Source organism: Lissotriton vulgaris, chromosome 6 (assembly GCF_964263255.1).
Source record: "Lissotriton vulgaris chromosome 6, aLisVul1.2, whole genome shotgun sequence".
In the NCBI taxonomy this organism is placed as follows: domain Eukaryota; kingdom Metazoa; phylum Chordata; class Amphibia; order Caudata; family Salamandridae; genus Lissotriton; species Lissotriton vulgaris.
In genome coordinates this window covers 831,135,784-831,155,298 of record NC_141694.1, presented here as the reverse complement: position 1 = coordinate 831,155,298, position 19,515 = coordinate 831,135,784, and the positions used below count along the sequence as shown (strand labels likewise).

Sequence of the window (19,515 nt, the reverse complement as noted above, 5' to 3'; positions counted from 1 at the left end):
TTGAAGGAGCTTAAGGGCTGTTGATGAGGTCATGATTAATGGTGTTGAACGCTGCCGAGAGATCTAACAAAATTAAGGCAAAGTTCCCTCCCATGTCTAACGTAGTTCTTACATACTTGGAGGCTGTAATCAGGCTGACTCCATTCTATGCTGGCCTCTAAAGCCAAACTGAGAAGAATCTAGCAGCTTATGTTACTGGATGAATAGGGAAAACTTTATGCTCATGTCCTTCTCGACCATCTTGGCTGGAAAAGGAAGCCAGGAGATTGGCATGTAGTTGCTGGGTTTATCAGTGTCCAAGTTCGGCTTTTTTAGTAGAGGAAGGATTGATGCTATTTTCCACCTTTTGAGAAAATAACCTAGAAGGAACATTTGATTAAAAATAAATAGGAGGTGGCCAGGGACAATGTCAGAGGCTAGCTGTAGCACGCTGGGTGGGTAAGGATCAGACGGTGAGCCCGATTTGATTGAATAAATCTGTTACTTGACCAATTGTAAGGGGAGAAAAAGCAGAAAAAATTGTATTTCAAAGATGGAGGTGGCTCTGATAATTCGGTATCCGAATAAGCTGCTTCACTAGCATAGATCCCAAATTGGAAGTCATCAGATATCACCGACTGTAAATTGATAATCATGCAAGTTTCCTCAGAGCTTTGGTTTGCAGCAAAGATGTTAAAGAGGACTTCTACTTTGCCTTTAAAGAATGTAGCTAGTTTGTTACAAAAAGAGGCACCCGCCTTCGAGTTTATGGCCAGCAAAGGATTGCTCAGTTTGACCACTGAAAACAGCTATTTGGGAGTATTAATAGCCAAATTAATTTTATTTATGAAAAAGTTGAATTTGGCTTTAATCAAGAGTTTTTTAGTGTAGTAGCAGTTCTGCTTTGTAGGTTACTTTGTCCTCTGTGCAATAGTTAGACCTCCACTTCCTCTCTAGCCTTCTGCAAGATTGTTTGGCCAGTCTGAGCTCTTCGTCAAACCAGGGTTCCGATGGTGTAGGTCGATTTTTATTTCCGTGTTTGGCGGGAGCTAAAACATCAATGGCTGGAGGGGCCTTAGGAGACACTAAATTTCTAAGGGGCGGGTGGACAACCTTGTGGACTTTCCAGTGACCCTATACAAATCACCCATTGTGTGAGACCGTACGTCTGTTCAACAATCCAATCACATAGTTATGAAGAGAAATATGGAGAAAGGCAGGCATGTAGTCACAGTTTGCAGGTATGCTTTATTGTCATTTACATTCACAAATATGTATATGAATCTTGCATCTTCATGCACCAAGCAAACAGAGGTGGGACGAAAAAAGGAAGAATACACTAAATGCTCTTAGCGAGATTCCTACATCTTAAAACGCAGTAGGACTAATTAGAAATTGTTTTTCTTGCTGCAGGAATCTATAATGAATTTATTAACTTCATTTTGCAAAGCCAAATAATTTCTTGCACCATTCAGTGTGGAGGACAAATGCTTTCGCTATTGTTTGTAGGTCAACTGAGTTCATCATCTCTTTATGTATGTTGCATATGGCTGTATTACAAGAAGGGTTTCCTTTGGACCACATATGGATATGGCAACATGATTCAGTCTTTTCTGAGACATAGTTGATCTTAACCAAGTTTTCAGTCAGCATAGACCACTGAAACTTCTCTCAGCCTCACAAGAAGATACTGGTATAACTAAATGAATCTGTAGTAGCTTTTCAACCTGTGAAAATAAAGCTCTCTCTTGGAAGCATTTTTCAGAGTATGTCTGCCAGACCAGTACAGGACTGAACAGTACTTGAACATACTTGATAACAGTCAATTGAGCAGAGAAGAGCAAAGGGTCAGTTTCTTTGTACTGAGCAAGAGAGTCAATGCCATTACCTGTTAAAAGCACTTGTTCAAGTTTTTCATATGTTTGGATGCCTTCTGGGTCAAAACGCTGAGTGAGATGAAGAGAAACAGTATCTAAACATTCAAAATACAGAGGGCGATTAATCCTTAACTGTTGCAGGATGCAAAGTTTCTGCTGCTCCATCATCTATCCGTTTAGGGATTTGGCGCAGTCGTTTTACTTCAATGGCATTAAGATGGTACTTAGCAGTCATGTAGTTATTGGCATTGAGCAGACTGTCAAACGACTCATCACTTCAGAGCTGCACTTTTTGCTATATTAACAGTAGCCAGTACCCCTGATATAGTTTGCTGGCGCTCTTGCAAGGTAATATTCAAACATTCCAGAAGCTGCAGTACTTGGAGAGCAATCTGAAGACCTAGGACAGTTGTTCCTCTCTGAAACTGTGCCAGCATACCCCGAGCAGACACATCACCACTGGTCTTGGATGTTGATAATTGTTCTAGGGTTTCCCGAACAGGTTCATAATTATCCATTAATTTTTTTACAGCTTTTACATGGAGAGTCGGCGTGTTGGACACAGAGGCTTTATTTTTAACACATTTGCAGTGCCTTCTACACTGTGTTGGATGAGGTCTGAGAATATTGTACGGCATGTCATAGATAGCCCAAACAGATCACCAAATTCTTGGGTTTAAAGTAGTGCATCTTCCATTATGGAACATTTATGTGCTGCAGCCTGCATCACTAGATTTGTACAATGTGCTCCACAATGGACAAAGAGCAAGTGGTTGTTCCTGGTGTATTAATGCTTGTGCACCATGGTTTTTTCATGCCATATTTGCTGCACCATCATATGTTTGTGCTCTCAACTTTGAAAGAGAAAGACCATGACGACATAAGACATCTTTGACAATTGTAGCAATTGCAGTACCAGTGGTATCATCAGCCTGATACAGTCAAATAAAATCCTCATGAGGATACAGATTTTGGTCAATGTAACAAATACAAAAGCTTTCTTTATCCTGACCAGATATATCCTGTGCGCCATCAACAATTACTGAGTGTGGGTTGTCACCGACATTTTTATGGATTTGATGCAAAATTGCATGGGACAATAACTAAAGAACTTCATTTTGGATGTCCGGGGTATTCTGCTCGATTTGCTGTAATCCACTGTTTCAAAGAAGGTACATCCTCTGCTTGTGCACGAAGAAATTGATGGAAATTCCCATTGCTGTCATCATGACCTCGGAGTGCAAGGCCTTGTTTTGCCAGAAGACCTATGGTATGAATGATTTCATTAAGACAAAACCAGGCTTCTTCCTGTTGTTGTTGGACCTGCTGTGATAACTGTTGATAGGCCTCCTCTATACTGTACTAGTTTACTTAGTGCCTATGAATGAGAATTACTATTCTGGTGCTTTTTGAACCTTTCTATTGCCTTCTTCCAGTTGGTGTAACCGGTGCTGCAAAATGCTTCCTCTGTGTTCTTGGAAAGCTCAGTTAATTTCAGTGACTTAGCCTTTGCACAGTTAAAGGATAGCACTCCTGCCACTCTACCTCTGTAATGCAACCAGGTGAAATCCTGGAACCACCTTCCTTGAAAATGCAGAATGCGCTTTTTCTTCGTTTGTGACTGTGTTACAATGATTTGAATGGGCAATGTGCTCTTGTGATGTTGGTTTGCAATGAATCGTGTTAATTCCGGAGTTGTTTGAATATAGGTTCACTTCACTTGGCTGTTTCTTTGCAAATAATTTCTGGATGTCCATTCTAAGAAAAAAGGAACAAATAAGTTTGTAGCAGTTGCAATTTTGGGAACACACAGAATATTTAACTACAGATTAAAAGTTGCAAACAGTCTTTTGTGTGCATTCTCCCATGTAATCAGCACAGGAATGTTCACGGCAAAACCTGCATCCAGTATAAGGATCCTCTTCCACTGTTTTTTTATAACACCTTATGGTTTCCACAGCAAGAAGAGCATTGTAGTCAGCACCTTACCCGACTACAGTGTTTCAGCAATACATAAGACACTGCAGTATATATTTAATGATGGCAAAGGAACCTACCTGAATATTCTCTTTTAGCTGAAGATGACAGGCAATGTGGCCAAGCAGGTTTCCAAAAGCAAAGTATTGTTGTACTTCAGCAAAAAGGAATCTATTGGGGAAAATAATACATTGCAAGGCTTTTGATTTTGGTCTGAGTAATAAAAGTACTGTACTACAGAATTGTTCAGTACATAGCATTGAAAGAGAAAATGCACACATTATGTGATGCTGAGAAAGGGAGTGCATTATCCCAATTTGACAAAAAGTATCCAAACAGATTGGCCAAGAAATCATTATCTTTTTACACTAGACACAATACTACAGTACACTTACTTATTAGCAGTAGTAGTGGCAGCCGTAGCACTCTTTTGTGATTTTCCTGATCCACTCACTGGCTGTAAGTTGCTGGTCGGACTAGCTACTAGATTCTGATGACTGGTGGTGCTGTGTTTCCTTCTGCTCAGGGACTCTGGAGACTTACCACCAGGTAATTCTCAGGTGAACTAGAGCTCAGTCTGTGAACTTGAAGTTGGAAGAGTTGCTAGGTACTCAAATGAGGTACTAAGATGGTCCTGCTCAGTTGCTAAATTGTGACACAAGTACATATAAATGAAACTGAGGGACTAGAGACAAAATCTGCAAAAGCAGTAGTCTGAGCCAAGCTACCATCAGGTGTAAAATCCACTTAGTTTTAAGGGCAATAGAGAATTGTGAAACACAGAACTAGGAGAGTGAGTATGTGTGTGTGTGAAATGCATGAAGGCTCAAACATGGTGCAGGGAACCTCTTGCCTCTATACCGCCATTACTCTGCCAAAGCCTTATTCCCAAAATATATAAGGGAGTGATCACCAAATTGCCAGTTCCCAGACTTACCAAATAACTATCACAACTGGTTGACTTTCAGCTGAATTTTGTAAGGCTAGATTTCAAACTCAATGCCTATAGTAGAAAAAGCAAAAACACAAGTACCAGAATGCAAAGGGCTAAAGAGCCACGACTGGAAGATGACCTCATCTATGATTCTTGTCCACTTGGAGCTTTAACATTTAAAGTCACTATGCTGAAAATCTAATTTGTACAGTCTTCAAAAGCATTGTTTTTCCTTGAAATCCCACTTGAGTGTCCCTAATTCAAGAGGGTATGTGGTGCTAATGTGCTTGCCACAAGTGTTATCATGCAGCTGCCCTAGCAGGCCTGGAATTTCTAAAGGTGGACGCTACGGTACAAATTTTATAAGCTAAAATAAGGAAAAAATGCTTAAAGGATCACATTAAACGTTTTCCACTCCACCCTTCAACCAGGTATGCAGTCCCTCCAGGAATGGGGCACTTTTCCACTCAGGGAAAATAATGTTGTGCAAAGAAAGAAGAGAAAAAGAGAGTAGCGCTTCACTGGTAAACTTCGTAAAGTTGTGCTAATTTAGTTATTTGTATTGTTTTTCATATTTTGTTTCTTTCTCTCTTTCCAGAGGTTGCACTTTGGAGTTGAAAAAGCTCAGAAAATGATGACATGACCAGCCGAATTGTATTGTTTTTTAATCCATTTCACAGTAGAACAAATAAAGGAAAGTAAAGCGCTTCAAGCAAGTGAGGAGGAGCGAGACAGAAAGAGAGGGAGGAAGGAAGAAAGAAAGAGGGAGGAAGAAAGAGCGGGGAAGAGGGCAGCGGCCAGTGGCAGAGCAGGTGAAGAGGACACTGTCCTTGCCTTCTCTAAGTAGGAAGGGAAGGAAAAGAGACAGTCCTTTTCCTTCTCTGCTCACCCCACCCTGTCCAAAACGGCCAAGCCTTAGTTATTTCTGCCATCCTGGAAGTCATTAAAAAAAAAAAAAGTAGGGCAACAAATGTGACTCCAAAAACGGGGATTTTCTTAATGGGAGCAGATAGTTTGTTTTTACTTCCTTACAAAGTGTGCTAGGTGCGCACATGCGTGCCAGCACCATTCAATAGGACCACTTCACACATTGTACCTTCCCCGGTGTATCTGATTTCCTGAGCCCGTTAAACAAAAGATGCCTGTATTCCTGACCCTCGCGAGCAGACATGGCCTTGACCCTAGCCAAACGTCAGTCCCTGGCGAGATGGCCCTGGCTCCACTGCACTTCAATGGAGTCCCACCCATCTATGGTCTACTGCACTTCAATAGAGTCTCACCCATCAGTAGTCGGAGTTTAAATTGAGCGTCAACCATTCCTAATTTTTCCACTTCGCTGGAGTCTCACCCATCCCTCATCGGTACATTACTACATTCCAGGGAAGTCTCACTGATCTCTCATCAGTAAGTTACTACATTTTGTTGGAGTCTCACCCATCCATCATCAGTAATCTAGTGCACTTCAAGCAAGTGTAACTCATCCCTGGTTTCATTCTTTCAGTGAGATCTCACCCACGTCCTATCTCTGCCCTTAACAGTTCTCTAGAACGCAACCTGTTCTAAGGTACTGCATTCATACTAGTGTTCCTCCCTTCTGGCCATCAGTCCCACGCAGCAGTCATGGTCTCACACCAAGGTGCACCATCATTCCCCACTCACACTCAATGAAGTCCCACTTACTGCCCTAGAGGGCCTCACATATTTCAATAGGGTTCGAACCTCCCCCATACTCTCTGCATGCACTGCAATGGGGTGTAGGGAAATTAAATTACTGGCCTCATGCATCAGAGGAGACTCTACTCTGTGCGTATCACTAGCCTTGTGCACTACATTGGGGTCTCACTCATTCTCGGTCACTGGCTTGGAGCACTTCGAAGAAGCTGCACTCGTTTCTTGTGATGGCTCTCATATGTCAGTGGGCCTCATTCATTCCTCATTCACTGATAGTCGCTCATTCTCCTATCACTCCTGAGCACTTTAAATAAGCCACACTCACTTCCCGTCATCAGCCTTTTACAAGTTAACCGGACCTCACTTCAATGGAAGGCCACTTACCGCGCATGAGGGACCTCGCTCTTCTATTGGAGTTCATTCTTCCCCCTTTAATGGCCCTCTACATTTCCCCTAAGCGGCAGTAATTCCCTGCCACTTGTTTCTCACTTTAGAAAGCGGCCTCGCTTGCTGACTTCAGTTGAGTTGATAACATCCCAAGTATTTGCGCAAAGTCCCCAAATCAGGGGCCCAAATCAGGGGCCCTGGCTGACAAGCAAGCTCATATTTCCTATAAACAAACCTCACTGGTACCCAAATGAGGCCGCTCGGGGGAATTAAAGAAACACAGCGTCCATTTGAATCACTAGCACCACTCTCCAGCAAAGCGGCAACCAAGGACCTGCCAGACGATGAGTGTAACAAGGGCGTTAGCAGTGAATTAAAATACTCCACACCTTGAACCATTCAACTGAAGCACCAAGTGAGAGAAGTGAAAGAAATGAGTGAGTGACTACCACTATCCTTAGAGTGATCTGAGTGGGAGTATTGGGTGACCGGGGAACATCTTTTTAAAAAATGGAAAATTGTGTACTTTATAATTATAGCACAATATTTTTCCCAAAGCTAAATGCTTTTTTTTTTCCCCCACCTTTGCCAAACCGCCTTACCTTTTGGTATTTGTCACGGGGTCACGGGATCATACGAAGTATCTACAGAGAGTGACTTTCGATCTACTTCACAGGACTGGACCAGAGTCAAGGCCTGCCCCCGTGACGACAGTGCTAGTCGGTCTATCCCGGCCAACTACGTTGGAGAAAAGGGCGGACACGGAAGAACCGGGAGAACAAGCGAGGAGCAAAGACGGAGAGAGACGGAGAGCCAGCAGACCGTAGAGGAGAGACAACGAACACGCGGAGGGACTGCCAAACAGCAGAGAAGACCCGAAGGAACCATCGAAAGGAGAGCCAGGAGGCCAACGGCAAAACGCTTCGCCCAGCCACGCTCATGGAGACACTTGGCTAAACCAGGTACGGAAAAGACTCCTTTTACCTAAGGGGTGGGAACGGGTAACTGAAGTGGGGTGGTCTACAGTGTTGTGGAATATTGTGCCTCGTTTCTTTCTTTAGAATCACGTCACGCCATATGGTACGAGGAATTGCTGCCTGTCACGAATACTTTGTGTTTACACTGGTGGTGGCTGTTTTCACAGACGTTACCTGCACTCCCTTCCCCATATCGTTTGTAGTATATAGAGCGGTTGCCTAAATACTACGTTTCTTCTTTTCTTTCTGGGGCTCATCTGGTTGAGGAAATATAAATGTTATGGTCAAGTTGTGTTCCCTAGCGCGTACCCCACCGACTCCATGTACCAGCTAAAAGTGCATGTAACTTCCCTCCTGTGTCAGTTATGAAGACGCAAATACATTTGCGTCCAACGTTAACTTGTCCTCTTTCAGACCCACCCTGAATGGATTAAATAGTCCGTTCCTAAGTATGCTACGCCACCGTCTTTTTGTAGTGTACTTTACATGTTTTCCTGCTCTGGCAAAGTAGGCCCTGAATTTCTGCCATCGAGCCTCTTTTTCTGGCTTCTGACTCTGACAGCCTCAGCCCAGGCTGCCTCTGTACCCGTGAACTCTGACTTACTTCCAGCGCGGCCCCTCGCGCTCAGCTCAGCCTGCTTTCTGCCAAGACTGACTATAACCTTCGAGTTATCTGTTCCGCTCCTCGAAAATGCATTCCTGCCTACTAGCTTCAGTAAACATCCTCCCCAGCTGCAGAGCCAAAGGGCCGACCTGTCTCAGTGCAAGTAATTCATAGCTTCTGTTGCCATGCTTCCATGGAAGGCCCCGTGCCCCCACGCTTCTCATGCAGACACTTAGGCGCTTATACACGCATCCACAGTTAGTATAGAATAGCTTCTGCCCTAGAGACCTTTCCGTCCAGATAATACGGTTCCTAAACATCAGATATCAGATATGATAGAAGTACAAGTTGATCTGACATGCCAGACTTCTGTCTCTTTCCGTCAGTGTAAATGTCAAGTCCCCTGCACCCCTCCAGTTTCACGTCTATCACACGTCATGCAGCTGCGCGCGCATCCAAGCTTCCGATTTCTGCTGACATTGCAACATTTCTGTTAGTGCCACCCCTTTGTGACACCCATCTGTGACGTTTCTAGTACACACCTCTAGTTCACGCCTAGTCCACGCCTTCTGATTACGTACTAGTAACACGTGTATACTGTTATCTTGTCTTCTCTCAGCTGTTACGCCTACTATACTGTTTCCTATGACATGAATTAAGTATATAAGCTATGTACTGTCAATAAAATGTAGCGCTCTATCCCTTCTTCCACCCCTGCGGTGGGAAGAACATGATATTATGGTCCTGACCATTCCTTTTTGAGGAATAAACCCCTAAGAACTCTAACACCACGGACTCTGGTTCTTTCTTTCCGATTTGAGTTATTATTGATTAAGTACTTACCTGCATAGAAATTAAGAGAGTAAATTATATATTTACGTCATTTTGGCGCCCGAATAGGGACCCCTCCCCCACCTCACGCGCCGGTTGGTGCGTTGCAAGCTCTGCCCCCTGCCATCAGTTAGATGGAAACTACGCGTACCGGCAGGATTTCCTGCATCTCCCTCTGACCCACGGAGGTGACGAAGACTGCGATCAGTACCCAGACGAGGCGGTGAGGAGTGCGGAGGATCCCGACCAGAGCCTAGCCGAAAGAAGCAAGGTCCGAGGTGTCAAGAGGCCCACCAGTTTTCCGAAGTTTTCCGAAGTGTCGAGTCGAGTCGAGTTTTCCGAGGCCTTCTGTTTCCGTGCTTCCCGGTGAGTACCATTGCTGGGACGTATCTAGACGGGTTTGGGTACACAAATCCGGTCTACACTGTTTTTAGGCAGTGTATCTGTACTGTTTAGCAGTATATCTAGTATTCTGAATTTCTGAATTTCTGCACTGTTACACCAGTGTATCTGTACTGTTTAGCAGTACATCCAGTATAGGGGGTAGTCATCTATGTCTCAAATGTCTTTTCATGTGATTAATGTCGTGGTATGAATGTGACCGTTTTAATGTGCATTATTGTGTTTCTTGTATAAACTAGCTGTATCCAGTATTAAGCAGTAAGGATTGAGTATTCAGTAATAAGTAAACAAGATGCCGTTTTTCAATAAGCTAAAGCAGATAGGAACTAGGAAAGGGATACTGGAGGAAGAAATTCCTATTCCCCCTAGGGACACTCCAGGTAACTTTATGTATCACAAACATGGCATAGATGCCATATTGTATCTAGAGTTATGGGCCGACTTTACCAAGCATCTAGACGAAAGACACAGATGGCCTGTTACCGGAACATGGGATGCCGAGTGCATCATGAAGGTGGAGGAAGTACTATGGAAAAAGAAAGCCAGACAATCTCAGAAAGACGCCATAGAATTTTGGCGTAAGGAATCACATAAGCGTGCTGAGAAAGCACTCCGTAGAGAAGACAGACTTAAAGAATCAGAAAAAGCCCAAGAAAACGAATTAGTTACTGAAGGGATCCGAGTAAAAACAGAACAAATAGACCGTGCCCGAAACAATCTCGTAAACGGTATGTATCTTGCGGCCGAGGGTACACCTGAGGCCCTATCAGAAATACCGAAAAACTTACCGCCGCCATTAGTTCCAACTAAAGTAATGCATAAGACTACTAAAGACATATTCCTAAATTCTTATCTAGAGGACGTAGCACCGGCTTACACCAATCTGCCTGTTCGTGCCTTGCCTACTGACAGGGACGGGGGTGGCACCCCGCCCCCAGATCATGTCCCGCCGGTACCGCGACAGACCTCCCCCGTTCCGCCAGCCCCGCCACTTCCCGCACCCAAAATTGACCTACCGAAACCACGTCTACCTGATCCTACTAAACGACAAATTCAAGTTCAGATACAGACTCCACAGGGAGATAATGCCCAAGCCTCCGCTTCAGGAGGTGCGACCGCGGGTCTTCGGACCCCGCCATTAACACATAGATTCAATCTCAGGGATATGCAGAGTCCTCTCACGTTCAGGTCACCCCGCCTTGACGCATTAAAAGAAAACCTTTCAGTTTGCAGATATGATCCAGTACCCGGAAAAGACGATCTAATGATATTGGCATCACTACGGTTAAGATCTGCTACTGATATCTTGCTATGCTATGTAGGAATGAAGGACCGTCTAGATAGAATATATGAGTTTGTTCAGACAGGGAAAGACCCTGACAGTATCAAGGATGCCATGGAGAAACAGAAAGTTGACGTTCAAGCACAGATACTACGATTTTTCATAAATTGTCTAATAAGAGAACGAGACAGGCCCGGAACAGATCAGAGTGAATTAGATGCACTGAACAAGTGGGGTCAAAATATAGCTGAAGGAAAACATGACAAGGGGACTTGCATAGCCAGTATGTACAAGAAAATTAGAAAAGCAGTGATAGCAGTACACCAAAAAGAGAAAGAGAAAGCTTCCTCCGAGGAGGAAGAAGAACTTGAAGAACCAGAAAGGACTACAGATACTATAGCGTATGTAGGTAAGGGAACTTACCTTAGGAAGGGCATCCGTCCGGAAAACAAGAGAGTTTTTCTCTCTGCTTTAACAAACCCGAATTCTTCTGAACATCAGTTCCAGGAGACTGATAAAAGACTGCGAGAAAGAATGGGGTACCATGTACTCAATTCGATGGATGAACAAGAACTAGCCCGGTCAGCCATATTATGGGCTGAAAATCCAGATATGTATAATGATGATACATTAGCGCAGACATTTCTGAACCTCTCCCCAGACGAACAGAAACTAGCAGGTGTATACATGATTCAGCACCTCCTCACGAAATACAGAAACCAACATTCCGATCCAGGTCCCTTACACGAAACATTAGAAGCACTACTCATGGATAGATGGAGAGGTTTCAGTACCAAGTTAATACAAATAATTCTAGAACAACGACGTAAATATAACACTTTCATAAGCTCTGAATATGTTCCCGCCCCGCCTCCAGAAAGGAAAATGTACCACATGCAATGCGGGAGTGGCATTGAAAGCCAGAACCCCTTACGAGAAGTACACCCAGTTATGGGTGCGGATCATCTCTTGAAACGTGTATATGTACACACGCCACTGACTAAGTTAGAACTGTTAGAAATGAAGAAACTAGTCCCGTGTCATGATAAAGACCCTGCAGGTTTTCACAGAGAGCTTAAAGACATGTTACTGATGGGGGATTACACGTATGAGGATATCATGAAAATGTTGAAGGTGCTGTTGCCTACGGGCATCTACGAGAAATTAAAGGAAAAAGAATGGGAGGTGGGGGAGAAAAAGATTGTATGGGCAGAAATAGAAGACGAAGAAAGCAAACGTGTCCCAGGGGTAGGCCTTGGGGATAAGACTAAAGCATTACCCGGTTTAATAGTACAGGTCCTGCCAAGATTATTGACAACTAGAAAGGAAGATTGGGACGCCATCTCGTCCTGTAAACAGAAACATGATGAAGATACTAGTGACTTCTATTCAAGATTCGAGAAATGTTTCATTATTAATAGTGGCCTAAAACCAAGTAGCGAATCATATCCACACCTTTTTGTATCAAAACTAGTCGAGAACTCCCTACCATTAGTTAAAAACAGAGTGTACAAAGTGGAAAGTACTTGGCAGGCAAATACGCCATCCCAGATGTTACAAATGTTACAATACCATCAGAACAGAATTAGAGAAGAACAGGATCAAGAACAGAAGCGCATGAAAGACACAAAGATGAAAATGTTAGTAGCTCAGACGGTCCCAGCCGACGGTCAAAGAAAGGGTGGGACCCAGGCAAGTCACACTACAGCTCCCGTTAAAGGAACGTGCAATTATTGCAAGCAGCCAGGTCATTACGTACGTGAATGTCCAGTCCTGAAACATAACATAGCAACGGGGAAAACTAAAGAGAGACCGCATCCACCTAGACAAGATCAGGTTCAGCATCAGACCTCACAGAATGTACAGCCCATGCAGAACACACAGCCTATGCATGCCCCATCTCATACAGCACAGACAGTAGCAGTACCACAGCCCATTGCCGCGACTCAGCAAGTTTCACAACAGATGTACCAGTATGCCCAATCTGCATATCCAGATTACCCCCGATATACATGAAACAGCCTGGAGAGGGAAGGTGGCTTGCCTCTTATTGAAATTCCTGTAGATCAAGAAGGTCCTTATGTACACAGTCACGTATTGGGAAAAGACAAAGTTTTTAATTGACACAGGGGCAAGCCGCACCACAATCAGCCATAATGAAGTCCCAGGGGCACCCCTCTCAGGCTCACAGAATGTTTCCCTTGGTTTTTCAGGACAGCCTATTGTAAATGAAGTATCGGAACCAGTACCCTTGGCTGTGGGTCCATTATCACGAGTTACAGATTTGTTACTTACGAACTCATGCCCAGAAAATCTGGTAGGAATTAAAACACTGAAGGCTCTAGGAGCTATAATCTGCTGTTCCCCGGAGGGAGTTAGACTCTTTCTACGGGATTTCAAGGGTCATTATGTGTTGCGAGAATTCGATGTCAGATTGAAAAATGTACCAGATCACCTATGGGCAAAAGGCCCAACTGATGTAGGTTGTATGCATATCACACCATACCGTGTTACACTCAAGACAGGAGTTGTTCTACCACGAATCAGACAATACAAGTTACCACCCGATGCTGTAGTGGCTTTACTGGAAATCATTGAAGAGCTTATAGCACAAGGAGTGGTCGTCGAGACTGACTCCAATATCTGTAACTCACCTATCATCCCAATTCTTAAACGTACTGACCCCAATGCACCGCCAGTATATCGGCTGGTGATTGATCTTCGAGAACTGAACAAATGTATTGTACCACAGTACCCTGTGGTCCCCGATATCTCTTCCCTATTGACAGCTATTGATTCAGAAGCAACGTTCTTTACTGTAATTGATCTCAAGAACGCTTTCTTCAGTGTACCTATTGATCCAGAGAGCCAATATCTCTTCGGATTCAGTTTAAATGGACGAAGTTTCAAATTTTCCCGCGCACCTCAAGGATTCACAGAAAGCCCCAGCATCTATAGTCAAGCTCTGAAAAGGCAACTAGATTGTATTCAAATGCCAGTTAACACAGCTTTACTGCAATACGTCGATGATCTGCTGATCACCGCACGAAGTGAGCCCGAATGTGAACAAGCATCACTGACAGTTCTACATTTTCTGGCAGACAAGGGACACAAGGTGTCTCCTTCGAAGCTGCAATTCTGTGTTCAGCAAGTTGTGCACTTGGGTCACTTGCTGTCCAAAGTGGGGAGACAGCTCACTCCCGATCGCATTCAGTTAATTGTAAATATGCCACGACCCCAGACACAAAAGGAAGTGCGGGCCTTCATAGGCCTCACCTCATACTGCAGACAATGGATTCCTCAATATGCATTTCTAGCTAAACCACTCATCCAGTTAACGACGCAAGAGGCAGCAACCTCGACTGTTCTCCCTTGGACTCAGGAACATACACAAGCCTTTGAGGAATTAAAGAAAGCATTATGCCAAGCACCAGTTTTAGCGACACCATGTTACAGCAAACCGTTTACACTTTTTGTTACAGAACGTGATGGTACAGCATTGTCTGTCCTCACTCAAGATCAAGCAGGTTCACATAAGCCTTGCGCTTATTTTTCTAGTACATTGGACTCAGTAGCCCAGGCACTCCCTACATGCTTAAAGTCAGTAGCAGCAACAGCGTTAGCAATAAGACAGAGCGATTCAATTGTTTTAGGCCATCAGTTAACAGTACAAGTTCCACACTCTGTAGAGGTTCTGTTAAACAGAACCCAGACTCAGCACTTGACTATAGCACGACTGACAGGTTACGAATTAACACTATTCCAGCCACACATAGAAATCAGACGCTGCAGCATTCTGAACCCCGCAACACTGTTACCTACAATTATGACAGATCCAGCCCCGCATGATTGCATAGAGATCATTAATGCAGTAACAAAGCCCCGACGAGACTTAACAGATGTTCCATTGACAAATCCAGACCTGACACTTTATGTGGACGGTTCATGTATGCGAACAAGTACAGGAGAATTAGTGGCCGCATATGCCGTGACCACTGAAACCGAAGTTAAAGAAACACATCGTATCGATACACTGTCCGCTCAAGCGGCAGAGCTTATTGCTCTGACCCGAGCCTGTATATTAGCCAAGAACAGAAATGTCAACATATACACTGATTCCCGTTATGCGTTCGGAGTTGTACACGACTTCGGCATGTTATGGCAAGAACGAGGTTTTCTGACCTCTCACGGTGCCAAGATCCAACATGGTCCCCTCATTCAAGCACTGCTAGAAGCAATACATCTGCCTTCAGGCATATCCGTCATGAAGTGTAAAGCACATACTAAAGTCACAGATTCTGTTTCCCAGGGTAATGACCTGGCAGACCAGACAGCGAAACATACAGCATTGACTCACACTCAGACAACTGACATGACAAAGACAATAGGACCGACACATTGTATGACAGTCAGAGATCCCACACTAGATGTTATCGATATTCGGACACATGCTACCCCAGAAGAAATAAAGAAATGGATTGAACTAGGAGGGATCCAGACAGATCAAGGTTGGATGACGAAGGGAAAATCTACATGGTTTCTCCCTGACTCTATGGTTCAAGTCATGATTAATACAGCACATAGTCCAGCACATCTAGGAGAGAAAGCGATGTTAGACAGTTTACAAAATCTTTGGAACAATAAACACTTACGAGCAGCAGCGAAACAGAAAGTGCGTACTTGCATGATCTGTTGTCAGTTCAATCCAGGTAAAAGCGTCCCTGTAGAGCAAGGTGGATTTCATCCTCCCGATCACCCTTTTGAAGTCCTCCAGATGGATTATATCCAGATGGACCGTTGTCGAGGATTCAAATATGTTCTCGTAGTTGTTTGTGCTCTGTCCCGCTGGACCGAAGCATACCCAGTCCCAGATTACACTGCTCCGACCACTGCCAGGCAGTTGGTTCGTGAATTCTTCCCACGGTACGGCTTGCCTCGTGTCGTGTACTCAGATAACGGTCAGCCATTCTCATCCGCATTAATGAAAGAAGTTTCTTTATTGCTAGGATACCAGTGGAAATTCCATTGTGTCCGACACCCCGAAGCCGCAGGCCTTGTAGAAAGGCATAATCAGACATTAAAGACACGACTTGCTAAAATATGTAAAGAGAAAGGGGTCGACTGGATAGTCGCCCTGCCAGTGGCACTATTCTATATGAGAATGGTTGCCCATTCGAGATCAGGGCTATCCCCGTACGAAGTGGTTTTTGGTAGACCACCGAATATGTGGGGGACGCCCATTCCGAAAAAAATTACTGATGTTGATTGCAATATGTTGACAGATTACCTTGCCTCCTTGATGTCTGCACTCCAATCATGTCGTTCACAGGTTGCCGCAGCCTTCCCTGACAACACTGATGTAAAGCCACATGATGTCCGTCCTGGGGACCTAGTATTGGTGCGAAACTTTGATAGGAAGAGCCCGTTGGAGCCCCGCTGGAAATCGCCGAAGACCGTCCTTCTCACCACGAGGACCGCCGTGAAGATCGAAGGGAGAAAGGGGTGGGTCCATACGAGTCATGTGAAAAAATTCCATGAACTGAAACCAGACCGAGACTCGTCCACCCCCACCAAAGACTGTGTTGAGCCAAAAGACTTTACAGAATCTGAACGAGAAAAAACTCCCCAAGAGGAGTACCGATCGAAACTCCGATCTAGCAAGTCAGACAGTTTAATTGTTTAAGTCCTCCCCTAGGTGAATCGGTTAAATAGTTTCTGACATGTATCCCCTAGATCGAGATAGAGAGATAGAATTCAAGAAACGTACATACTGCAAATCACTTCGTAGTCACTGTATAGTGACATTGTTAATAATGTTTTTTCTAAGTCTTCTGATCATAGTTGCCAGTATACTTCTCCCTATCTACTACCCTATTTTCAGGCGTGAACAATCTGTTTACAATGTCTCTGCTGAACACACTTTTAGTGAGTTACCTCCACACGAACTCTCCTACAGACTTGCGCTGCGCAACAACACATTCATTAGTATGTTACACCATTCCCATCAAACTAACAATGCTACAGACTGCTGGATATGTGGCCGACTCCCTCCCTACCAGAATTACAAGGGAGCTCTGCCCCTCTTTCTGTACCCGTTCACTCACAATGGCTCCTGCGGTGCATGGTTTAAAATAATTAATTCCTTAGATCCTGATATTGCTGTTTTCGACGGGGGTTGGGTTTGGGGAAACCTGAACTTGGTCCTGCTCGACGTCTGTTACCCTGATAAGGAGGGACTCCCCACTAGAATAGGAACTGATCTAGAAAATGAAGTGTATGGATTAGGTAATTATACAATTAGCCTTATGATTCTTACTGTTGAATCCGAAGCCGCACCTGTTATACCCACTATGTCAGTATTGCCAGTCACTGGCGAATTATGTATCAGGAAGAAAGGTTCAGTACACTTAGGTCATAGTAAATGCACTACTGTGATCGAATTCAGTGATCATGGAAAATCGTCCTTTAAAGCTATTCGTCATTCCTACTTTGTTTGTGGTCATACCGCATACATACGCCTACCTCCAGATTGGGATGGTACCTGTTACATTGCATTCCTTCTGCCACCTGTTTTCCTAGCTCCTCCTGATTACCACAGAAATACAAATCTAGTAAAGAATAGACCCAGAAGAGATATCCCACTTGTCGACTACACAGAAACGGCATGGGAACAGTACACCGATTTTAATAAAGGATTCTTTTTCTTCTTAGGACCTGTTCAAAATAGTAAACTAATACGCAGATTAACTAGAACACTTGAAGCAGTAGTGAATGAAACTGCCTCCGCCTTAGGTAACTTAACAGAAGAGCAGTCCGCCATGCGGGTTGTTGTCCTTCAGAATCGTCTTGTTATTGACGTCATCTTGGCAGATAGAGGTGGAGCTTGTAAGGTCATCGGGTCAAGTTGCTGTGTTTTCATACCACAAAACGCACCATCTGTATATCAAGCTATTACACGTCTCCATAAAATTGCAAATCAGATACATCAGAATCCAGGCACCTGGACTTGGTCCGGTTGGTTCTGGACAACGTTAACCGCTTGGGGATGGAAGATCCTATCCTTCCTAGGCATTGGCCTAGTCCTAGTATTCAGTTGCTGCCTGTGCCTGCAGTGCGGGCCAGCGATTTGTGGACTGTGTGCCACCTCTTGTATTGAACATTCCAGTTTTCTCTCAAAACGAAAAAGAAAGAAAGAAGAACAAATGATGCTGCAAGAACAAACTGATCGATTCATGAGGATCGATATATCATGAAGGGTCCGTAGGGAAAAAGGAGGGAATGAGGAAATATAAATTTTATGGTCAAGTTGTGTTCCCTAGCGCGTACCCCACCGACTCCATGTACCAGCTAAAAGTGCATGTAACTTCCCTCCTGTGTCAGTTATGAAGACGCAAATACATTTGCGTCCAACGTTAACTTGTCCTCTTTCAGACCCACCCTGAATGGATTAAATAGTCCGTTCCTAAGTATGCTACGCCACCGTCTTTTTGTAGTGTACTTTACATGTTTTCCTGCTCTGGCAAAGTAGGCCCTGAATTTCTGCCATCGAGCCTCTTTTTCTGGCTTCTGACTCTGACAGCCTCAGCCCAGGCTGCCTCTGTACCCGTGAACTCTGACTTACTTCCAGCGCGGCCCCTCGCGCTCAGCTCAGTCTGCTTTCTGCCAAGACTGACTATAACCTTCGAGTTATCTGTTCCGCTCCTCGAAAATGCATTCCTGCCTACTAGCTTCAGTAAACATCCTCCCCAGCTGCATAGCCAAAGGGCCGACCTGTCTCAGTGCAAGTAATTCATAGCTTCTGTTGCCATGCTTCCATGGAAGGCCCCGTGCCCCCACGCTTCTCATGCAGACACTTAGGCGCTTATACACGCATCCACAGTTAGTATAGAATAGCTTCTGCCCTAGAGACCTTTCCGTCCAGATAATACGGTTCCTAAACATCAGATATCAGATATGATAGAAGTACAAGTTGATCTGACATGCCAGACTTCTGTCTCTTTCCGTCAGTGTAAATGTCAAGTCCCCTGCACCCCTCCAGTTTCACGTCTATCACACGTCATGCAGCTGCGCGCGCATCCAAGCTTCCGATTTCTGCTGACATTGCAACATTTCTGTTAGTGCCACCCCTTTGTGACACCCATCTGTGACGTTTCTAGTACACACCTCTAGTTCACGCCTAGTCCACGCCTTCTGATTACGTACTAGTAACACGTGTATACTGTTATCTTGTCTTCTCTCAGCTGTTACGCCTACTATACTGTTTCCTATGACATGAATTAAGTATATAAGCTATGTACTGTCAATAAAATGTAGCGCTCTATCCCTTCTTCCACCCCTGCGGTGGGAAGAACATGATATTATGGTCCTGACCATTCCTTTTTGAGGAATAAACCCCTAAGAACTCTAACACCACGGACTCTGGTTCTTTCTTTCCGATTTGAGTTATTATTGATTAAGTACTTACCTGCATAGAAATTAAGAGAGTAAATTATATATTTACGTCATGGTGACGAGAGTTGAGGACTCTGGAGGACCGAGAAGAAAGGAAAGACGGCAGGAAATATTCAGCCCTGCTGTTCAAAGATGGACTCTGT

At 44.2% G+C, this 19,515-nt stretch overlaps 1 protein-coding gene and 1 pseudogene across 2 annotated transcripts in view; both read right to left on the bottom strand.

Moving 5' to 3' along the window:
• Positions 1-19,515, bottom strand: part of LOC147708065 (centromere protein H-like) — a 412,880-nt gene that overhangs the window by 86,642 nt on the left and 306,723 nt on the right. The gene's annotated exons all lie outside the window — the stretch shown is intronic.
• Positions 2,798-19,426, bottom strand: LOC147708067 (zinc finger MYM-type protein 1-like; annotated as a pseudogene).